The sequence below is a fragment of the Delphinapterus leucas genome, chromosome 7 (genome assembly GCF_059928025.1).
Source record: "Delphinapterus leucas isolate spDelLeu-1000000601 "Yukka" chromosome 7, BTC_Dleu_Yukka2, whole genome shotgun sequence".
In the NCBI taxonomy this organism is placed as follows: Eukaryota; Metazoa; Chordata; class Mammalia; order Artiodactyla; family Monodontidae; genus Delphinapterus; species Delphinapterus leucas.
The window spans coordinates 54,618,230-54,640,146 of NC_143135.1; the positions used below are offsets into that span (position 1 = coordinate 54,618,230).

The window sequence follows — 21,917 nt, forward strand, 5'->3', positions numbered from 1 at the left end:
TCTCACCTTCAAGAAGTTAAGGTTCCCTCCTCCACACTCCAAAGGCAATGGGTATATTTCCAGGCTATCACATTTATTTTTACTATGTTTTAATTATCTTCGCCAGAAGAATGTAACCCAAAGGTCAGGCACGATTTTGTCACCTTTGTAATCCAAAAGAGCCCAGTATAGTATCTAACTCAACAGTGGATTCAATCAATATTTCTATTAATCAAAAGTTTGACACAGTTATATACCTTGCCTTTAAGGAATTCAGTAGAGACGAAATTTTAAGGTCCTTTGCAATCTTTGATATTGAACTGTCTCACAAACTAAGCATTGTACCTGGACACAGCTTGCATTCAAACCACACTTCAGAAATCTCTGTTCTCCTGAATTTGCCAAGTACTCTCTTACCCTCCTCTTGCCCTACCCCCCCCACCCCCAATGCTTCTTGTCATCTCCTCTGACTGATAAAAATCTTACTCATCTTTTAAGATCAAATTTAAACTTCATCTGTTTATATAATTCATCCTGACCTACCTCTGACAAACCCACTGCTCCTCACTTCTCTTTTTGAACAAAAGAAATCAAGTAAGCAAGGACAATCTTGTTAATCTAGAGTAACTCTCTGGGTGGTGTGCTTTTTATCCATTTCTTCCAGTTTCATTTTGCAGATTTGTCTTTGCTTTCCCTCCCAGCCCCAACTCAAGTCCCTCAGCTCCCCCAAAGAGAATTTCTACCGGCCCAGCTCTCAAGAGTACCTTCTCACTCCAGACTGCCAGTTCCAAAATTACACTCCCTGCAGCCACCTGATACCCTAAGCAGGCCCTTCCTTGCCTCTTAGGTCCTTCAGCCAAAAGCTTCATTGAATATTACTCCTTTTCAGGATGACAGCCCAGAATTGCACCAAGAAAGGTTTCATCAGGGCTTCCCTGGTGGCGCAGTGGTTGAGAGTCCGCCTGCCGATGCAGGCGACACGGGTTCATGCCCCGGTCTGGGAGGATCCCACGTGCCGCGGAGCGGCTGGGCCCGTGAGCCATGGCCGCTGGGCCTGCGCGTCCGGAGCCTGTGCTCCACAACAGGAGAGGCCACAGCAGTGAGAGGCCCACACACCACAAAAAAAAAAAAAAGAAAGGCTTCATCAACCTTTCTGATAAGGCTTTTCTTCATTTCTCAGTTCTTCCAGTGTGTTTGGAGAACTCTAGGTGGTAGATCACCACTTTCAAAAAATATTCTAAATTATTAAAACCTAAAATCTGTTGTTGGAATACAATGTTTGAATACTCTGTACCACATTCCAGCCCAGGTCATCTAGCCTGTGCTTGAAAACCTCCAGTGATAGGAAATCTACAGTCTCACAAGTCAGCCTATTCTATCTTTGGTGACCTCATTTAGAGAGCTCTCACTTATATTGCTTTTTTTTTTTTTTGCGGTACGTGGGCCTCTCACTGTTGTGGCCGCTCCTGTTGTGGAGCACAGGCTCCGGACGCGCAGGCTCAGCGGCCATGGCTCACGGGCCCAGCTGCTCCGCGGCATGTGGGATCTTCCCGGACCGGGGCACGGACCCGCGTCCCCTGCATCGGCAGGCGGACTCTCAACCACTGCGCCACCAGGGAAGCCCTCACTTATATTGTTTTATCTTCTCACACTGAATTGCAATTATTTGTTTACACATTTGCCTCTCCCTGCACTTCCCTTCCCTGCCAGACTTAAGACTATGAACTCCTCAAGAACAAAGTTCAGTCATCGCAATCCCCAACACCAGGCCTGGCACAGAACAGGTAATCAGTAAAGATTGGTTGAACAAATGAACAAGCAAATGAATAAATAAAAGAACAACAAATGAACAAACACTACTTCCACCTATTATTTCTAAATCCTAGATGAGGGCTACTCAGCGAAAGTCTATTGCCTCTTCAGAACTTTACGTACCTGAAATCATCTCTCAAGACTCCCCCCACCGCCCAAAATCTATTTTCTCAGTGCTAAACATTGCCAGTACTTTCAACTATACTCACAGAACACAAGTTTGTGCCTTCTTGAACCTTTCCTTTGAACTTACTTGGACTTAATATTTTTACACTACTTTCCAGTTTCTCTGCAGCCCTCCATCCAGTCCTTTCCTATGGCTTCTGCACAAGTCTTTACTCTCTTCACACTTCATAGATCCACTCAGAGGTCATTTTGTCCATCTATACCTAGCACAATAATTAGCACATTTTAAAACCTACACTATTCTAAACTTTGTTTATAGGAAAACAAGTCCAAAATTTCAATCCTGATAGGAAAAAGAATTCTTTTTTTAAAAATTTTTATTGGAGTATAGTTGATTTACAATGTTGTGTTAGTTTCAGGTATATAGCAAAGTGAATCAGTTATACATATATCCACTGTTTTTTTTAAGATTCTTTTCCCATATAGGCCATTACGGAGTATTGAGTAGAGTTCCCCGTGCTATACAGCAGGTTCTTATTACTTATCTACTTTACATACAGTAGTGTGTATGTGTTAGTCCCAATCTCCCAGTTTATCTGTCCCCACCCTTATCCCCTGGTAACCATAAGTTTGTTGTCTACATCTGTGACTCTACTTCTGTTTTGTAAATAAGATTCATTTGTACCCTTTTCTTTTTAGATTCCACATATAAGCGATATTTGTCTTTCTGTGTCTGACTTACTTCACTCAGTATGACAATCTCTAGGTCCATCCATGTTGCTGCAGATGGCATTATTTTGTTCTTTTTTACGGCTGAGTAATATTCCATTGTATGTATGTACCACATCTTCTTTATCCATTCCTCTGTTGATGGACATTTAGGTTGCATCCATGTCCAGGTTATTGTAAATAGTGCTGCAACGAACATTGGGGTGCATGTATCCTTTTTTGAATTACAGTATTCTCCGGATGCCCAGGAGTAGGATTGCTGGGTCATATGGTAGTTCTATTTTTAGTTTTTTTAAGGAACCTCCATACTGTTCTCCATAGTGGCTGCACCAATTTACATTCCCACCAACAGTGTAGGAAGGTTCCCTTTTCTCCACACCCTCTCTGGCATTTATTGTTTCTAGATTTTATGATGATGGCCATTCTGACCAGTGTGATGTTACCTCATTGTAGTTTTGATCTGCAAGAAATACACTCAGCTCTTGAATAACATGACCAAATATATATTAAATCTTCTAGCAATCTCTGCTGGTCAAAGATTTGGAAGGATGACAAGCCAACGCCTTCTGACAAGCTGCAGAATAAAGCTAAGCCCGAGGCCAACATTTAGAATGAAAGTTCATCAATCTTAAGTCCAGCCCAAACATGTTTATATATTTCTATATTTGCCATTGGCTAGATTTGACGGATCTAAATGTAAATCAGAAGTAGCATAGTTTAGGTCAGAATAGGGTCAGCGGGGTGAGAATTACCTCAAGTATAGTTGGAAAATCCTCTGGCAGAGAGTCAGAAGACTTGAGTTCCAGTCCCCACCTTTAAATTTCTGTGTGATCTTTGGCAATTTCTTTCTGCTTTTTGGACCTCCGTATTCCTGTTATGTGAGGGGGTCAGATTAGATGACCTCTAAGGTTGCTTCTGGCTTTCATGTTATGTGTATCTTAAAATCTTTACTAACCTTTATCTATCCTAGATGACAAACTGACATAACAGAGAGAAAGACAGATTGACCATGTGTTACCAATGCCCCAGAGGCTCAGGGAGCCTAATAATTTATAAGCAACTAATTATACTGAAGTACTAATTATTAATCAACTGAATGACTCTATAATAAATGTAGGATCACTGTGAGGTTTCAAAAGGGCCACTGGCAGGGCGATATAGTAAAAAGATGACTGGAGTTAAAATCAGACAAGTTTAAGTCCTGGTTCTGTTATTTACTAGCTATAGTCCTAATAGAACTCTCTTCACCTATGAGCTGCAAACTGTTGTTTCCTCCTGAGCAGTCAGTCTCTAGACAGACACTAGTCAAGAGGCAACCAAGGAGGGGAAGTGATTTATGTTTCTTTTTCTATAAAAAGCATAAAGATACAGTGCTAGAGTAGAAAAAAGGGAAAGAAAACACTTTTCAAGTAGCCAGTATGTACAAGGTACTTTACATACTGAACAAAACCAGTCAGGGATTCAGAGGAGTATGTTCACCAACAATTACTTCTTTCTACTTTACCACATCTAGATTCCACAGCCACAAGTATAAATCACAGCCAAGATAATCAAAGATTTTAAGATACACATAACATGAAAGCCAGAAGCAACCTTAGAGGTCATCTAATCTGACCCCCTCACATAACAGGAATACGGAGGTCCAAAAAGCAGAAAGAAATTGCCAAAGATCACACAGAAATTTAAAGGTGGGGACTGGAACTCAAGTCTTCTGACTCTCTGCCAGAGGATTTTCCAACTATACTTGAGGTAATTCTCACCCCGCTGACCCTATTCTGACCTAAACTATGCTACTTCTGATTTACATTTAGATCCGTCAAATCTAGCCAATGGCAAATATAGAAATATATAAACATGTTTGGGCTGGACTTAAGATTGATATTTACTAAATGTCTGCCATGAGCTAAGCAACAGAGAAGATAATTTCTTGGTCCTCAAATCAGCCATGTGAAAGTTATGTACACCTTTTACTGCACTTGCAGGCTCTTCATTCAAGTACAATTCAAATAAATAATTTTTAATGAGTACTTACTCGTAAGGTGCTATGCCAGAAACCAGGGATATAGAGATAAATAAATGAATATGTTCCCAACTCTAGAGGTTCTCACGGTCTAGTAAGCAAGACAGACAGGACCTAGAAAACCACAATGTCAGGCCAGTTGTGAACAGTGCTGTAGAATAGTACAAGCAGTAAAATGTCAGAAGAAACAGAAAGGAAAGACTATATTAAACTGAGGTCATCAGTGGGGCTTCACAGAAGAAGTGGTGTTAAGAGTAGGGGCTTAGGAGAATGCCCTGGTGATCCAGTGGTTAGGACTCCACACTTCCACTGCAGGGGGCATGGGTTCCATCTCTGGTCGGGAAACTAAGATCCCACATGCTGCGCAGTGCAGCCAAAAAAAAAGAAAGAGTAGGGGCTTAACGAATAAATAGGTCAGACTAGTGGTCTTTGACTCTGGACTATTAGAATTCCCTAGGAGCTTTTTAAAACACCAGATGAAGTACTTAAGAGAGGAAGTATACTAATATCTGCAATTTACTTTGAAATGCATTTTTAAAAAGTAAGATACATTAGTGGATGAACATAGGGATGTGATATAATATACATGTCAATATATAATATATAATGGATGTGATAAAGCAAGTTAACATGAAAATGTTAATGGTAGAAGAATCTACATGGCGATTACACAGGTATTCACTATAAAATTCTTTCAACTTTGCTATATGTTTCAGATTTTCCTAATTAAAAAGCGGGGGCGGCAGGGGTGCGGGGGGAATACCACCGCTTTAACTCTGATTTTAATTGGTCTGGGATAGGCCCAGGCATTGGTATATTACCTTGACCAAGGAAAACAGACAATAAAATGAATGATTTTGACAGAGAACGATGACGGCAAATATATCCCAGACCACAGGAATAACATGTTTGAGAGTACAGTGTGGTAGAACGCATCATGAAGGTGAAAAAGTAGGACACAGCAATCACAGAGGACCTTTCATTTTCTGCAATACATACAGCGCTAGTCAGAAAAATGGTCCTTTCTAAGCAGTTCTAGATCTGTACAATGAATGTCCCATGTTAAAAATAAAAGATGACGCTGTTGATTAAAAAAGGCTGAGGGATGACAATGAGAAAAGAAGTGTTCCCTGGAGGAGGGGACCAGCTGCTATCCATCTGCACTGACGACTCTGTGGTGCCTTGAGCTCACACAATGGGACTTGGAATTTAGGAGAGTTCTCTAAATTGCCTAACAAAGTTGCTAAAATTCTTTTAAGAGTATCCCCATTGAACCTCCTGGACTAACCGTCTTTACAAATAGGGTTTCAGCCATCACCTGGGGCTGATATTTCAATAACCACTAACATTGATGGAGTGTACAAGAAAACCTGGAAATCTATTTGGTTGGTATTATTTTTCTCATTCATTCATGTAAATATTTATTCATCACCTACTGTTTGCCAGACTGTGTTAGGTGCTGGGGATAAAAGAGTGAACAAATCAGAAGAAGCAAAATCTCAGAGATGCTGCCAGCCACCCAGGGTCACACAGCTAGTGGAGAGCAGAGGCAGGAACCTGAAATGAAGTCTGTGTGACTGCAGAATCACCTCTCTTTCCACTATACCATACCTCACTGTTCACTCTAGAGGCAAAGGAATGGACTAGATAACCTTTAATATTACCTCAGGCCATTATTTAAATGAAGATGCGGAAGGAAAAAAGAAATAAAACCTATCTCATGTATTAATCACATTTCTCAGTTCCAACAACTCAGAGCTGCTAAGACTGGTCTGCTCAACACTCCACCCAAGACTGGGGAGTACTGCATGCCCTTGACACCTGGTTATGAGAATCTGATCTTTAATTAAATTGTGCCAGGAGGTTTTCTTGGCAGAAGCCTGGAATGCTACAGTCTTGAATTTGCTGAGGGATGTCCTTCTGACAAGTCAAAGACATTCCCGCCATGCAGCCTCCAGCCACTCGCAGTGGTTTAGCAACAAGAAAGCAACTGCTAAGGTAGCAGGGAGGAAAACTGGAAGCTCTTTCTGAGCTGTTAGGAAAGCTACTTTAATTTTTGACCCTCAGTTTCCTCTTTTTAAAAATACAAATAGGATTGTCTATTTTACAGAGCTATCATGAGAATTGAAAAGCATATATAAAAGCTCCTAGCATGCTGCCTGACACAAAATAGATGTTCAAAAAACACCTGTTCTCATCCCCCACTCATCTATCCAGTTTCATCTCTTCTATCTCTAAACTTGTCATTCCAACCCAATCTGCTTTCAGGCTACTGCCTTTGCCCACACTGTTCTCTCTGCCTAAAATGTCCCAACTTGTCTGCCAAGAAAACTCCTACTCATTCTTCAAGACCCCGCTTGATTCACTTCCTCTACAAAACCTTCACACAGCCCTCCTATTTCTACCTTGCCCCAAATTTAATAGCATTTTATACATAATTCTATGCAGCAGGTTCCATATGTCATGATATCAACCTCACCAGACCATGAACAAGTCAAGGGACAAAACTAAGTCTGATTAATGTCTATGTCCCTGAGTCCCACCCAGCACAGACCTGGCACAACTAGGTAATTAGTAACGGTTCACTGACTAAAATGCAGCCTGGTTTAGAGAAGAAAAACACAGGAGTTGGAAGGATCTTGAAAAATCAGCTAGTTCCAAATCTTTATTTCATAGTTCTAACATGAAACCCATAAGGGTATGCAACTTAGCTAAGATCGCTCAATGAAACAGAATACCTGGAAAACTTCCTACAATTGGAGAGGTATGAGAGGCAGCAGAGTGAAATGGAAAAGGCAGAGAGATTTGGAGTCAGAGACTTAAATTAACTTATGTTGACCCTACACCTTCACCCTCTCCTCCCCCTACCAATAATACTACACATCTTCCTCACCCCTATCACCCCTGCAGATAGTCACCAGAGTCGCTCACAGAAACCAGCACCAAATGTCTTATAATCCTCCTCCTACCATCTTGGGAAATTCCTGACCTGTATCCCCCGTTGAGCTATTCCCAATAGTTAAGGGAAAAATTCAAATTTAAGCTTCAAACCTCCAGCCCTCCCCACAGATGGCCTGAAATGAGAAAATAATCACTAAAACCTGAGGCTCATACAATCTGAGAGCTGAAGGAACCAATAAGGTGATCTAGTTTAACCTCCCAAGAAACACTGGAATCTATTCTGCTGTCTCCTAGATAGATGATCTTCCAGTCAATCTGCCTGAACATATCCTATGATTTCCCACACTGCCACACGCTGCCTCAAAGCAACATATTCTCTTGGAAGTATTAGGAACAAAAGAATGAAAATAGACTGCCCTCTCAAGTTTAAAAGAGAATCAAAACTGATTTAATCAAGCTTCCAGTGTCCATTTACTTCAGACAGCCTTGACCACCCAAACTCTCATACCCAACCTGTCCTGTATGTCCTCTAATCTGACCAAATTCCTCAACCCTTTCCTGACTCTGGATCCCTCCCACTATTTCCTCTGGAACTTCCCATTTGTCATGGGCTCATTCCCCTTGCCTCTTTGCCTTAAAAGAAATTTGGTTATCTCCTGAGAAGGAGCCTTCTCTAGCACCTCTCTCAACTGAAGGCTGTTTTCTCTCTTACATCCAACCTATCAGTGTGGTCCTTAATTTTCAGTGCCATTTCCAAACCACTCCTTTTTCTTCCTCTTGTAAAACTTCTGTTCCTTTGAGTAGCCTCCACTGGCTGCTATCACACTCCCTTGCTGCCTAATACCTACTTCCTGGACACTCCACTCAAAGGTCCCTAGATCAGTGTTCTTCTGTACCCTTCCAGTTAACATTCTAGGTGATTCAACAGCCACAATGATGACCCTTCCAATACTCTGGCTATTTCATTTGCTGACCTATAGTCCAAGTTAACCAATACTCCCATGATCACACCCTGGACTTTATCCTCAAAATGTTCATTGACTCCAATATCTAGAGAGAATCATATATACTCCAAACACAACTTCCTACCCATGTAGCTCACTTGTTCAAGAACTTCCACTACAATTCCCAGACTTTATTTTGAGCTCCAATCCACTATCGGTTAGTCCCCACTACAATCACTTTCTTTTTTCCCTAAACATAGTCCAACAAAATCACTTAAACATCAAAAACCATCAACCTGGGCTTCCCTGGTGGCGCAGTGGTTGAGAGTCTGCCTGCCAATGCAGGGGACACGGGTTCGTGCCCCGGTCCAGGAAGATCCCACATGCCGTGGAGCGGCTGGGCCCGTGAGCTTTGGCCGCTGAGCCTGCACGTCTGGAGCCTGTGCTCCGCAACGGGAGAGGCCACAACAGTGAGAGGCCCCGCAAAAAAAAAAAAAAAAAATCAACCCTCTAAAATTCAACAACAAAAAAAACAAACAACCCAATTCAAATATGGGCTAAGGATTTGGATAGACATTTCTCCAAAGAAGACACATGAATGGCCAACAAGCACAAGAAAAGATTCTCAACATCACTAATATTTAGGGAAATGCAAGCCAAAACTACGAGACACCACCTTATACCCTTAGGATGGTTACTATCAAAAAACCCCAGAAAACAACAAGTGTTGGTGAGGATGTGGAGAAACTGGAACCGTTATGAATTACTGGTAGAAATATAAGATGGTACAGCCACTATGGAAAACAGTAGAGCAAACAGTTCCTCAAAAAATTAAAAATATTACAGAATTACCATATGATCCAGCAGTTCTACTTCTGGGGTATATACCCCAAAATATTGAAAGCAGGGTCTGTAAGAGCTATCTGTACACCCATGCTCATAACAGTACGAACAATAAACTATTGGCTCATTGGCTAAGGGAGGGGGTGAATGAGAGGCCCAGTTGATGCTCATTTGAGGCAAGGTAAATCTGATAAAAAACAAAAACAAGAACAATCAACCCCCTTGCCTTCTCTCCCTTTCCAAAATTCAATTGACAAGATCCCAGCTTTGGGATGGTTGAGCTCAACTCTCTCCAAACTGTCTCTACATTGCAAGAGCTGAGTATCCTAGAGAACATTACCTGGTTGACTGTTTTAGCTTGAAAATTATGAGGCTCTCCCTACTTATGATTACCTTGCCTCAAATGAGCATCAACTGGGCTTCTCATTCACCCCTTCCCTTAGCCAATGAGCCAACTTTCAATGAGAAAACAGAAATCTTTGCAGAAGAACTCTATCTTCCCACTCCTAAATCTGTATGCTTCCCTGCACTGTACCACCCAGTTACAATGAAGGAGGTGACCCTTCTCCCATCAAAAGCCATCCTCTCATTCTCTCTTCTCCCTCTACTCCTTTGCTTGTACTCCCTCCTCTCACCTGGAATGATCTCCTCCTTCAGCAGCTACATTAATCAATCTCTCTCTCTCTCTCTCTCTCTCTCACACACACACACACACACATATTCAGTCATTCCACAAACACTTATTTAGCATCTACAGTGTACCAATACTAATCTAGCTGAACAGGACAAAGTCCCTGTGTTCATGAACTTTATGGATTAGTAAGAGAAGCAAAGAAATAAGCAAATAAATATACAATGTCAAGTCCATAATAAAAATTAAAGAGTAGTTCGTGTGAATATGAAGGGACAGGGATGGGGATGGTACATAAGATAGTGATCAGGAAAAATTTGCTATGGAGGGGAAAGGATTAGAAAGGCGAAGCATGAGAGGAAAGGGATTAGAAAGGGGAGCAGTAAGAATGGAGAAAGTGGGGATGGGAGAAAAGGTGGGTAGAGCGCAGGACAGGAAAAATGTTCAGGAGTAGGAAGCAGAAAGAAAAGTGGGGAGAAGGTGATAAGGAGGCAGAGTCACAGAACAACTGGGGGGAGGAAGGCAGTCCAAAATAATCAAGGTAGGTTAGTATCAGGCCTGACATGTGTTTCTTAGTTTCAGATGATCAAAAAGGAAAGAATTATAGTGATTAAGACATTACACAGCCTCAAGGTCTGTCATTAGCTTGACGGAGTACGGAGGAAGCTCCAGAGAAGACAGCCAAGTTTAAAGCAGCTTTATGCCCAAGTATCGAACAATTGGCCAGTTTGGAGAAAAACCATTAATATACCTTGATCTGCTTCTTCCCAACCCCATCTCCCTACACCCAATATACCTACACTCAACACTAAAATAATCAGCATTCTCAACCTCTGCCTCGTCTGTGAAGCCACTGGGTCCTGAGCAGCCCAGTAAGATGCCATTCAAAAGACTGGCTGGAAGACAGGGTACCAAGGTCTTTTTCCCAAGTTTGCCTCCAAGGTCTGTTTCCCAAGTTTGCCTATCTCCTACAGTGTTGAGGGGGACATTTCTGCAGTCCATTCTAGGGCTTTTACCAACTCACCTGTCCAAAAGGCAGTTTGACAGCCTGAAAATGCCAGAGTCACAAACAAAATGTCAAGCCCTTCATTGCACAGATAAGGAAACTGAGGCCCCACAGAGGCTACCTGAACAGGACCAGCCCCCCCACCCCACCCCAGGTCTCACAGCTCTCAGTTTACTCCACCTCTTAACAAGTCACTTATAATGCAATGCCCCCCCCCAGCACCCAAGAGAAAAGCCCCCATGGTCCCAGCAGGCCAGCCGCTAATCCAAGGCTGAGGGAAGCATCACCCTAGCCGCCAAGCAGAAGGGTGCTTGCAAAGGGGCAAGGCTCCTGAGGCAGAGCAAGTTCCTCCAAAACCAGCTTCCCCTTCACACTCTTCCCTAGCCAGAGCTCTGATTCCAGGGATGGCCTAGGCCTGGGTGGGCTCATCTGGGGGTTCCACCCTAAACCCCTTCTCTCACTTAGGGTCTCTTAAAGGAAGAGACCCTAAATCTACCGGACTCGCGTCACCACTCCCCGGAAGCCAGCAGAGACGTCCCCACCCCCCCGAAGCCAGCAGAGACGTCCCCACCCCCCCACCCCCCGCCCCAGCACCGCGCAGCTGAGCGCGCCCCAGGGTGGGCCAGCATTACCTGGCGGCGGGATATGGCCCCGGCATCTCTGCTTACGGTTTTTGTAGCAGAGCCGCACCTCCCTCACGCCTGGCCGGCCGCGCAACACCCTGGGCTCCACCCAGGTGGCTCTACTTAGCTGGGGCCGGGCTCCCAGCAGCTCGGCCGCCCCAGCTCTGGCTCCAGGGCGCAACACGCTCCCGCCCTCGCAGGGCGCAGCGAAAGCTCTGCTCCAGGGTTGGCGAAGCAGAAGGGGCGGGGAAATAAGGGAGGGAAGGAGGCGGGAGAAAACCGCGCTTCTCCTTTCTGCAAAGAGGCTCCGAGGGAAGGCGGGGAGACTACTACCTTGCCACCCTCTCAGCTATTCTCCCCAACCTAGTCTTCAGCAGGGGGTAATTTCTCAGTGAATCCAGGCTTTCCAGGGACTGTCAGAGCTTCCTGGGTGGGCCCCAGAGTCAAGGAAGAGAACCAGAGCTCCCCTGTGCCTTAGTTTCTCCAGCTGGGTCTGGACTCCAGGACAACTCAAATCAGACCTAGCACTCTATCAGATTAGGCTTCAAGGAAAGAAATGAGCCTACCCACCGCCTCGAACAAAGGTGTCAGGTGCTAATTCTAATGCCCTAGGGAAAACACTGGGTGGACGCTTATAGCTGCTTCTAAGCAAAGAAAGCTCAGCAGCAGCTACCATTTATTAAGTGCTGTTGTGTACCAGGTACTTTACAAAATCTTATGTCTGTCTCACCGCAACCTTATGAAGTAGACACACTACCAATTCACATGTGTCAAAACTGAGTTCCAGGAAGAATATGGTTTTGTACAATAAGTATTTCTTAAACACATATTGTCAATCAGGCATTGTAAAGGGCCCTGAGCAGAACAATACAGAATATTTACCAACACTGGCCCAGACCCCCTAAATGCTAGTAGTGCCCCTCAATAATTGAAACAATAATAAACACCTTCACACATTTCCAAATGCTCCGTAGGACGTAAAATTACCTCGTCAACTACCCCTCTATGTCTTGCTCTTGAGAGAGGTGTCAGGAGTCAGATTATGCATGGTCTCTTGTGGGTCATAACTAGGAGTCTGGGATTTGTTCTAGGCTTTAGCAATTGGAAAGCTTTGGAAGGTTTTAAGCAGAATGACAAGGTCTAATCTATATTTTTTAAAAATCACTGACTGCTGAATGGAGAACAGAGGGGAGAGTTATGGAAATAAGAAGACAAATCAGTAGATTCTTTCAGAACTCCAGGCAGAAGAAGACGGTAATGATTTAGAATAACATATTAGAAGAAGAGATGAGAAGAAACAAGAATATTCTAAGCATACAGCTTGGAAGAAGCAGCAGCCGAACTCGGTAAAAGACAGGATGTGATGAGTGAGAGAGGGCAGTGACTTCCCCAGGACCACACAGCTGGTAAATGGCTGAGTCATTCCAACTTTGGTCTGACTCCTAAGCCTATGCTTTATTTCTCTCTGCCATGTCAGTCATCTTTGTATTGACTGCCATATCCCTCTCCCTACAACCTGGCAAAGAGCAGGTAACCAGCATTATGTCTGATCAATAATTTAAGTGTGCTAGAGAGAAATTTTCCCTGACAGATGTCTACACCTCCATTTGATATGCCCAAAATAATCTAATTGCAGAAGGATGTAGAGGAAGAACTCCAGGAGGACAGAAAGAGCTCTTCTGTTAAGTATTTTTCACCTTTCCCAGACCCTAAGTACTTGTGCTATTCCAACTATCAAAGTCTCAAATTTGGTAGAGGAGACAGGAAATTTCTTGAAGATTCCCTTGCCCACACAGAGAATCGGTCAGTAATACAGACTGGAGGGATCTGCTGCACTATGAGAACTCAGCTTCAAAGTAGTTTTAGGATGTTCTTTTGGGCCCACACCCATGTCCTTCAACTTATGAATGAGAGGAGAACCAAAAAGAGTCCGCAGTCTTGGACATAGTTTTTCAAAGTAATCATCAATAATCATAACATCTGACCTTACCCAACTTCCCATCCCATGCAGCATTTGCTCTTACAGATAGGCTCTGCTGGAATATGCAGGAACAGAAAGCTCATCTGCAACGAGCACTATGAGACAGTGCTTCCTAATATTCAGCCAGGTGCCTCTCTGTAAACTCCCAATTCTGGCTACTAGAGCACTCAGAAAACATCCTTCAACGCCAAATCATATTAAAGGCTTTCAGATATGTGTATATGGTGATCTATCAAGGCCATGCACATTTTCTCTTCTCCAGAATAAACACACTCAGTTCTTTTAATCATTTGTTCATTCAATAACTATTTAAGCATCTTGTACAAGCCACCAGAGACATACACACCATCGAACAGGACTACACCTTCAAGAAGTTTATGGTTTGAGTATGGCAGTTTTTAACTTGCCCTGTGTATCAGCATTACCAGGGAAGCTTTAAAAATATATACTGAAGTCCTAGCAGAGATTCTGACTCAACTGGTCTGGGATGTAGCCTAGGCAACGTATCTGATCAATATAACTATAGCTACATATAGATATCTATCAGAGGACTAATACTACCTGATTTCAAGACTTACTATAAAGCTACAGTGATAAAGGTGGTGTGTTATTGGTGAAAGGACAGACAAATATATCAGTGGAACAGAATAGAGACCCTAAATAGACATACACAAATATAGTCAACTGATACTTGACAAATGAGCAAAGGAAATTCAACGGAGAAAGAACAGTCTTTTCAATGAATGGTGCGAGAACAACTTGACATCCACCTGCAAAAAAATTTAGACACGGACTTCACACTTTTCACAAAAATTAGCTCAAAATGTATCCACAGACCTTAATGTAAAATGCAAAACTATAAAATGACTAGAAGATAACAAAAGACAAAACCTAGATGACCTTAGATTGGGTGACGGCTTTTTAGATACAACAACAAAACCACAGTCCATAAAAGAAAAGGTTGATAACTTGGACTTATTTAAAAATTATAACTTCTGTTCTGCCAAAGACAGTATTAAGAGAATGAAAAGACAAGTCACAGACTTGGTAAAATATTACCAAAACACACATTTGATAAAGGACTTATATTCCAAATATACAAAGAACTCTTAAAACTCAACAATAAGAAAACAAACAACCCAATCAAACAATGGACAAAAAAAATCTGGACAGACACCACACCAAAGAAGATACAGAGATGGCAAATAAGCACATGAAAAGATAATCAACATCATATGCCATTAGGGACTTGCAAATTAAAACACAACAAAATACCACTACTTACCTATTAGAACGGCTAAAACCCAAAAGAGTGATAACAGCAAATGTTGGTGAGGATGTGCAGCAACAAGAATTCTCACTCACTACTGGGGGAATGCAAAATAGTACAGCCACTCTGAGAGACAGTTTGGCAGTTTCTTATAAAGCTAAATATAGGCTTACCATACAATCTAGCAATTGCACTCCTAGGCATTTATCCAAATGAGTTGAAAAACCTGTCCACAAATATTTATTGCAGCCATACTCATAATTGACAAAATTCAGAAGTAACCAAGATATTCTTCAATAGATGAATGGATAGACAAGCATCCATACAATGCGTATTATTCAGCAATAAAAGAAATGAACTATTGGGCTTCCCTGGTGGCGCAGTGGTTGAGAGTCCGCCTGCCGATGTAGGGGACACGGGTTCGTGCCCCGGTCCAGGAAGATCCCACATGCCGCGGAGCGGCTGGGCCTGTGAGCCATGGCCGCTGAGCCTGCACATCCGGAGCCTGTGCTCTGCAACGGGAGAGGCCACAACAGTGAGAGGCCCGCGTACCGCAAAAAAAAAAAAAAAAAATAGAAATGAACTATCAAGCCATGAAGACCTAGAAAAACCCCAAATGTATACTGTTAAGTGAAAAAACTAGTCTGAAAAGGCTGACTCCAATTATATAATATTCAGGAAAAGGAAAAACTATAGAAGCAGCAAAAAGATCAGTGGTTGCCAGGGGTTAAGAAAGAGGGGGCAGGGATGAACAGGTGAAACATAGGGCTGTTTTTTGGACTGCGCAGCGCAGCGTGCGGGATCTTAGTTCCCCAACCAGGGATGGAACTCATGCCCCCTGCAGTGGAAGCTCGGAGTTGTAACCACTGGGCTGCCAGGGAAGTCCCCACAGGGCATTTTTAAGGTGGTAAAACTATTCTGTATGATACTATAATGGTGGATACCTGATACGATGCATTTGTCAAAACCCATAGAAATATACAACACAAAGAGCTTTAGTTAATAATAATGTATCAATACTGATTCATCAATTGTACCCACTGATAACAAGATGTTAATAGAGGAAGTGCTGGGAGGAGTGGGAGAGATGGAGTACACAGGAGGTCTGTGTACTTCCTGGTCAATTTTTCTATAAGCCTAAAACTGCTCGAAAAATAAAGTCTATTAAAATAAAATAAAGGGCAAATATCAAACAAAAAAAGACATATAAGATAAACCTCATTTTCTTTTTCATTAGATTCATTAGACCTAAAATTACTCTGTCAAATTATTGTAAAAGTTTCTAAACTCTCTCAATTTCTATGCTTACCTCATTGCAGACTGGGAACAGTTCAAACTCTACTTTGAGTGATCTGGGCACCTTTTACTAAACACAGTCCTGTTTGCAATCACCCTGGTGCAACTAGGGCACCTTCCACTAAACACAGTCCTGTTTGCAATGACCCTCTTACTGCCTGGTACCCTGTGGGAAAGGTGATAGTCTAAGGGCAGTCTATCCCCTATAGAATGTAGTTGGACTATCACCTCCATTAACTATACTTTGTACTTCTAATAATTCAGTCTGAAGCTGCACTAGCTTTTTAGCCACTGCAGTGCCTTTGGCTGACACTGGCCTTAGGCAGCCAAAACCACAATTTTCATAAGAATAGCATCAGGCTAGGTCTCCTCTAGGCTCCCCATATTTTGCCATTTCTTTCAGACTTAAAATATAGAACTTCACTGCCATCCACCTTAAATTTCATCTTTTTTGGCTTCAACCCACCTTTTCAAGCTCACTCGTTCTCACTCGCTCATTCTCTCTCTCTCTGTCTCTCTCTCTCTGTGCCATCTAGCATAGTAGTTTTTCCTTCCAGTCTTTATCACCTGCAAATCTAGTAAGTATTCTATCTCTTCAAACATTTATCAAACATCTACCATGTGCCCTTGCCTGTACTTGGTTACAGGGATTAAAGATGACCTAGAAATGGCCTATGACTCCAGGAATCACCACTAATAAGGGAGAGTGGCATACATAAAACTGTAAAAAGTACTGCACTAGAAAACCGAATAAACAAAATAAACAGGATAAGATGGAAGAAACTACAAAACATGTATCATATAGTATAAGGCAGGACCACTAATATCTTTAGCAAGGAAGATCAAATTCAGGCATCTTCTGTTCTAGATTTCAGTTCTCAAAAACCAGATGCTGGTTTGGTTATAGAATGCAGACCAGCCAGCTCACATGCTGTCTCTTTCAATGGTGGGTACTGCTATAGGAAGCTTGGCTAACCATGGCTTCCTCTGATGAAATACAAGACTCATGAAATTGAGGTATATTAATAAGAAGCCAGCATTTTATTTATTACTGAGGGCTAGTAAATTATAATCAAGGAAGAAACTATTAGCTAAAGAAATGAAAAAGCAGAATCAAATGAGGTAGAAGGGACTTTAAAAGACTAAACTACATAGTCAATGAAAGAAATAAAATCCTACATATATCAAATAACTGGCCCAAGTTTACACAAGTTAGCAGTTAACTTGTTTTAAGTGCAATTACTCCTTGCATTTATATAGTCCTTTGGTTTTCCAAAGTAAATAATTCACAAACTATTCATTCAACCCATGGATCTTGACCAGTGATGTTTTGTCTATGTAGTCATCTTAGCCTAATCAGGCCCTTTCAGGTCATTCAGCTGACTTCTACAAGCATATGAGTTTGCAACCACTGTTAACACTATACAAAGGCTAATGAACAGTAATAATTAGCAAAATTTGTTTAGACATTACAGGTTTCAACTGATAGTGGCTATAGGATTTGAAAGTGATTGTTTTTACTTGATTCTTGTGCAACCACAAATAATTTAAGACCAATACATTTACTGATTGAGAATTACAACTTCTGATATTACCAGTTAAATGTAGGAGGAAGTGGGGACTTCGCTGGTGGCGCAGTGGTTAAGAATCTGTCTACCAATGCAGGGGCCACGGGTTCGAGCCCTGGTCCGGGAAGATCCCACATGCCGCAGAGCAACTAAGCCCATGTGCCACAGCTGCTGAGCGTGAGCTCTAGAGCCTGCAAGCCACAACTACTGAGTCCGTGCACCACAACTACTGAAGCCCGCGTGCCTGGAGTCTGTGCTCCACAACAAGAGAAGCCACTGCAATGAGAAGCTCACGTGCCCCAACGAAGAGTAGCCCCTGCTCACCGCAACTAGAGAAAGCCTGCACGCAGCAACAAAGACCCAACACAGCCAAAATAAAAAATAATAATTTAAAAAAATAAAGTCTTTAAAAAAAATGTAGGAGGAAGTCAGTCAACAATGATGATTTGGGTTCTATTAAAATAGTCACCTAATATACCATTCTTTCTTGTAATTACATGGCAGAGCCAGTTGTCTATTAAGGACTATGGAATGAGGTGGAGAATAAAATAAATAGATAACAATAATGGCTTACCAAAATACTTCAAGAAAAGAAATAAGCAATGGAAGGATGGAAAAGGGGGGAAAAAGGCAAAAATCTATTCAGTGCCAGTCAGATACAAAGCAACTAACTAAATCAAAATGTACACGAAGTTCAAACAAGGCAAAAAGTACAGAGAAGGGAGACACCAACTACATCTGTACAGCTGGGGGAAGTTTTGTGAAGGAGACAGTATTTGGGTTGGGTATTAAAAAGGAGTAGAATTTTCATAAATAGAGGTACTGAGAATGGGGGTGAGGGTTGAGAATCCCCTTGAGGGAGCCACAAAAGCAAAGGCCCAAAGGAGGAAAAAGCATGAGCTCTGTTTAGGAAATAATAAATAATCTAGACATTCAAGGAAATAGAAAAATAATCTCATCATTCATTCACCATTTACTGAATTTGTTCTACATGCCAGATACAGTGCAGTCACAAAGGATGAAAATATGAGGAGACCTACTTCTTACTTTCAAGAAACAGAGCATTTTTAAAGACAACAGAAGACAAACCTGTGTCACTGGCAGTCAGACTTAACAGATCCAAAAATCTGTTCCTTCTTCACCTGTCCCCATCTCAAAGCAATTCTACTCCTCCAATTACCCAAGCCAAAAATCTGATTCATCTTTTTTTAATATATAAAAATTTATTTATTTATTTTTGGCCGTGTTGTGTCTTCGTTGCTACGCACGGGCTTTCTCTAGTTGCAGCGAGCAGGGGCTACTCTTTGTTGCAGTGCGTGGGCTTCTCATTGCAGTGGTTTCTCTTTTTGTGGAGCACAGGCTCTAGATGCGTGGGCTTCAGTAGTTGTGGCACGTGGGCTCAGTAGTTGTGCCTCACGGACTCAGTTGCTCCGCAGCATGTGGGATCTTCCTAGACCGGGGCTCAAACCTGTGTCCCCTGCATTGATAGGCAGATTCTTAACCACTGCGCCACCAGGGAAATCCCAATCTGATTCATCATTGACTCCATTTTTTCTATCACCTTTACCTCAAAGTCACCAGCAAATCCTAACAACTCTACCTTCAATATATATCTACAATCCAATCACTTCTCGTTACCTTTACTGCTACTGCCTTGGTCCAAACCATCAGCAACTTCTACCTAGAATAGTGGTTCTCAATATTTGGAGGCTAGGGGGGAGAGATTTTTCTCCAAAGGAGAAATTTGGCAATGTCTAGAGAAATTTTTGTTGAAACAACTGAGGAGGTACTACTGGCATCTAATGCGCAGAGGTCAGGAATGCTACTAATAATACTATGATGCACAGGACAGCCCCTCGCAACAAAGAATTATCTGGCCCAAAATGTTAACAGTGGAGAAACTGTGACTTAGAGTATTGCAGTAGACTCTTAACAGATCCACTCCTGCCTCCCAGATGATCCTTTTATAATGTAAGTCTCAGATCACATCACTCTCTTCTGCTCAAAATCTTCCAGTGGCTTCCCAAGTCCCTCAATGTAAAAGCTAAAGTTCTTAGGAAGACCTACAAGGCCATACATGATCTTACCTCTATCCTCCTCCTCCACCCCCCATCTTACCCTGCTACATCTCTGACCTGGTCTCCTACTTCTCTCTCCTTCACTCACGCTGCTCCAGGCACAATGGTTTCCACCAACAGGCTATGTACACTCCCACCTCTGGGCTTTGGTACCTATGGTCACTCTGCCTAAAAACACATTTTCCCCCAGATATCCATATGACTCCTTTCCTCACTTCCTTCAGGTCTCTACTCAAATATCACTTCATCAGAGGTCTTCCCTGACCACTCTTCATAAAACGACAGGAACCTCTCTTCACCCCATCTCAGCACTCTTTATTCCCTCCTACTCTGCTTTATTTGTATCCATAGCACTTACCATCAACTGACATATTTGTTTGCTTTTTGGTTGACTCCCACCAATAGAACATATGCTCCACAAGCAAAAACTTTTCCTTTATCCCGCGACCTAAGAACTATTCCTTGCACACAGTAGGAGATTGGTAAGTAATGGCTGAATGGATGAATAAGTGAATGAATAAGTGGAGCTGGAAAGACCAGTCAGGAAGAAACTAGAAAGACCAATGAAGGCCAGAAATGTGGATATAATCTTAGAATTGGCCTAAAGAAGAGGTTGCCCAAGAGTGATTATCTTGTCATATGCCATACAAATCACCTTGTCTTCTCCATCAAATAGAGACAGAGAGAGTAACGGGGAATTCTATTTTATATCAATATAAGAACATTATAATAATCAGAAGTATACAATAATGAAATGGATAATCTTTAAAGTATTAACACCCTCAATCAACCTCTCAGCACGTAGGATGCAGTAACAAACTACTCTCCCATAATTTTCCCCTCTGCTTATCCTTTTGAATTCAGTTCAAATGTCACCACCTCTACCAAGGTTTTTCCAAACTCCCTCAAACAGAGTTAGCCACTGCTACTTATGGTCCTCAGAGCAATCTGTCCACTTATCTCAATTTACTAAAAGTGTTTGTTAATATATTATTATGACTGAATTCTGCCCTCCTTACCTCCATAATTCATATGTTGAAGCCCTAACCCCATCTGTGACTGTATTGGAGACAGGGCCTATAAAGAGGTGATTAAAGTTAAATGAGGTCAAGGAAGTAACTTCAGAGGAGGATCTGATGGATATGGAAGTGGTCGTGGATTTGGGGATGGCTATAAGGGGTATGGAGGAGGACCTGGAGGTGGTTAATTTTGGAGGTAGCCCTGGTTATAGAGGAGGAAGAGAAGGATATGGTGGTGGAGGACCTGGATATGGCAACCAGGGTGGGGGCTACGGAGATGGCTATGACAACTATGGAGGAGGAAATTATGGAAGTGGAAATTTTAATAATTTTGGAAATTATAATCAGCAACCTACTAACTATGGCTCAATGAAGAGTGGAAACTTTGGTGGTAGCAGGAACAAGGGGGGACCATATGGTGGAGGAAACTATGGTCCAGGAGGCAGTGGAGGAAGTGGGGGTTATGGAGGGAGAAGCCAATATTGAGCTCGTTTCTATTTACCATGGGCTTCACTGTATAAATAGGAGAGGATGAGAGCCCAGAGGTAACAGAACAGCTTCAGGTTATCGAAATAACAATGTTAAGGAAACTCTCATCTCAGTCATGCATAAATATGCAGACTACACCAGAGGAGATGCAGAGAGCCATTTTGTGAATGGACTGGATTATTTAATAACATTACCTACTGGGGAGGAAGGATTGTAAAAAAAAAAAAAGCCTTTGAGACAGTTTCTTAGCTTTTTAATTGTTGTTTCTTTCTAGTGGTCTTTGTAAGAATATAGAAGCAGTCCTTCTTTGATAATGTTAAATTTGTAAGTTTCAGGTGACATGTGAAACCTTTTTTAAGATTTTTCTCAAAGTTTTGAAAAGCTATTAGCCAGGATCATGGTGTAATAAGACATAACGTTTTTCCTTTAAAAAAATTTAAGTGCGTGGGTAGAGTTTAAAAGCTGTTATACATTTATAATTTAATATAATAATTCTAAAGGAAAAAAAATGTTAAGTGCGGTCATAAGGGAGGAACCTTGATCAAATAGAACTGCTGTCCTTATAAAAGAGGAAGAGATACTAGAATCTCTCTCTGTCTCTC

General features: G+C 42.0%; 1 protein-coding gene and 1 long non-coding RNA gene across 12 annotated transcripts in view; one reads left to right on the forward strand and one right to left on the reverse strand.

Annotated features, from left to right (window-relative positions):
- Positions 1–21,917, reverse strand: part of PAK1 (p21 (RAC1) activated kinase 1) — a 154,235-nt gene that overhangs the window by 69,664 nt on the left and 62,654 nt on the right. The window contains exon 1 of one of the 11 annotated variants that reach the window (XM_022593896.2): positions 11,624–16,965. The exons of 9 other annotated variants lie outside the window; for them this stretch is intronic. The gene's annotated coding sequence lies outside the window, so the exon portion shown is untranslated. Of the gene's footprint in view, positions 1–2,659; positions 7,012–11,623; positions 16,966–21,917 lie in introns of those variants that run through there. One more of the 11 variants, XM_089915341.1, reaches the window with a different exon arrangement.
- On the forward strand, positions 20,883–21,711 carry LOC149748748 (uncharacterized). The gene is made up of 2 exons (XR_016393855.1): positions 20,883–21,006; positions 21,128–21,711. It is a non-coding gene; the product is annotated as an uncharacterized LOC149748748 (long non-coding RNA).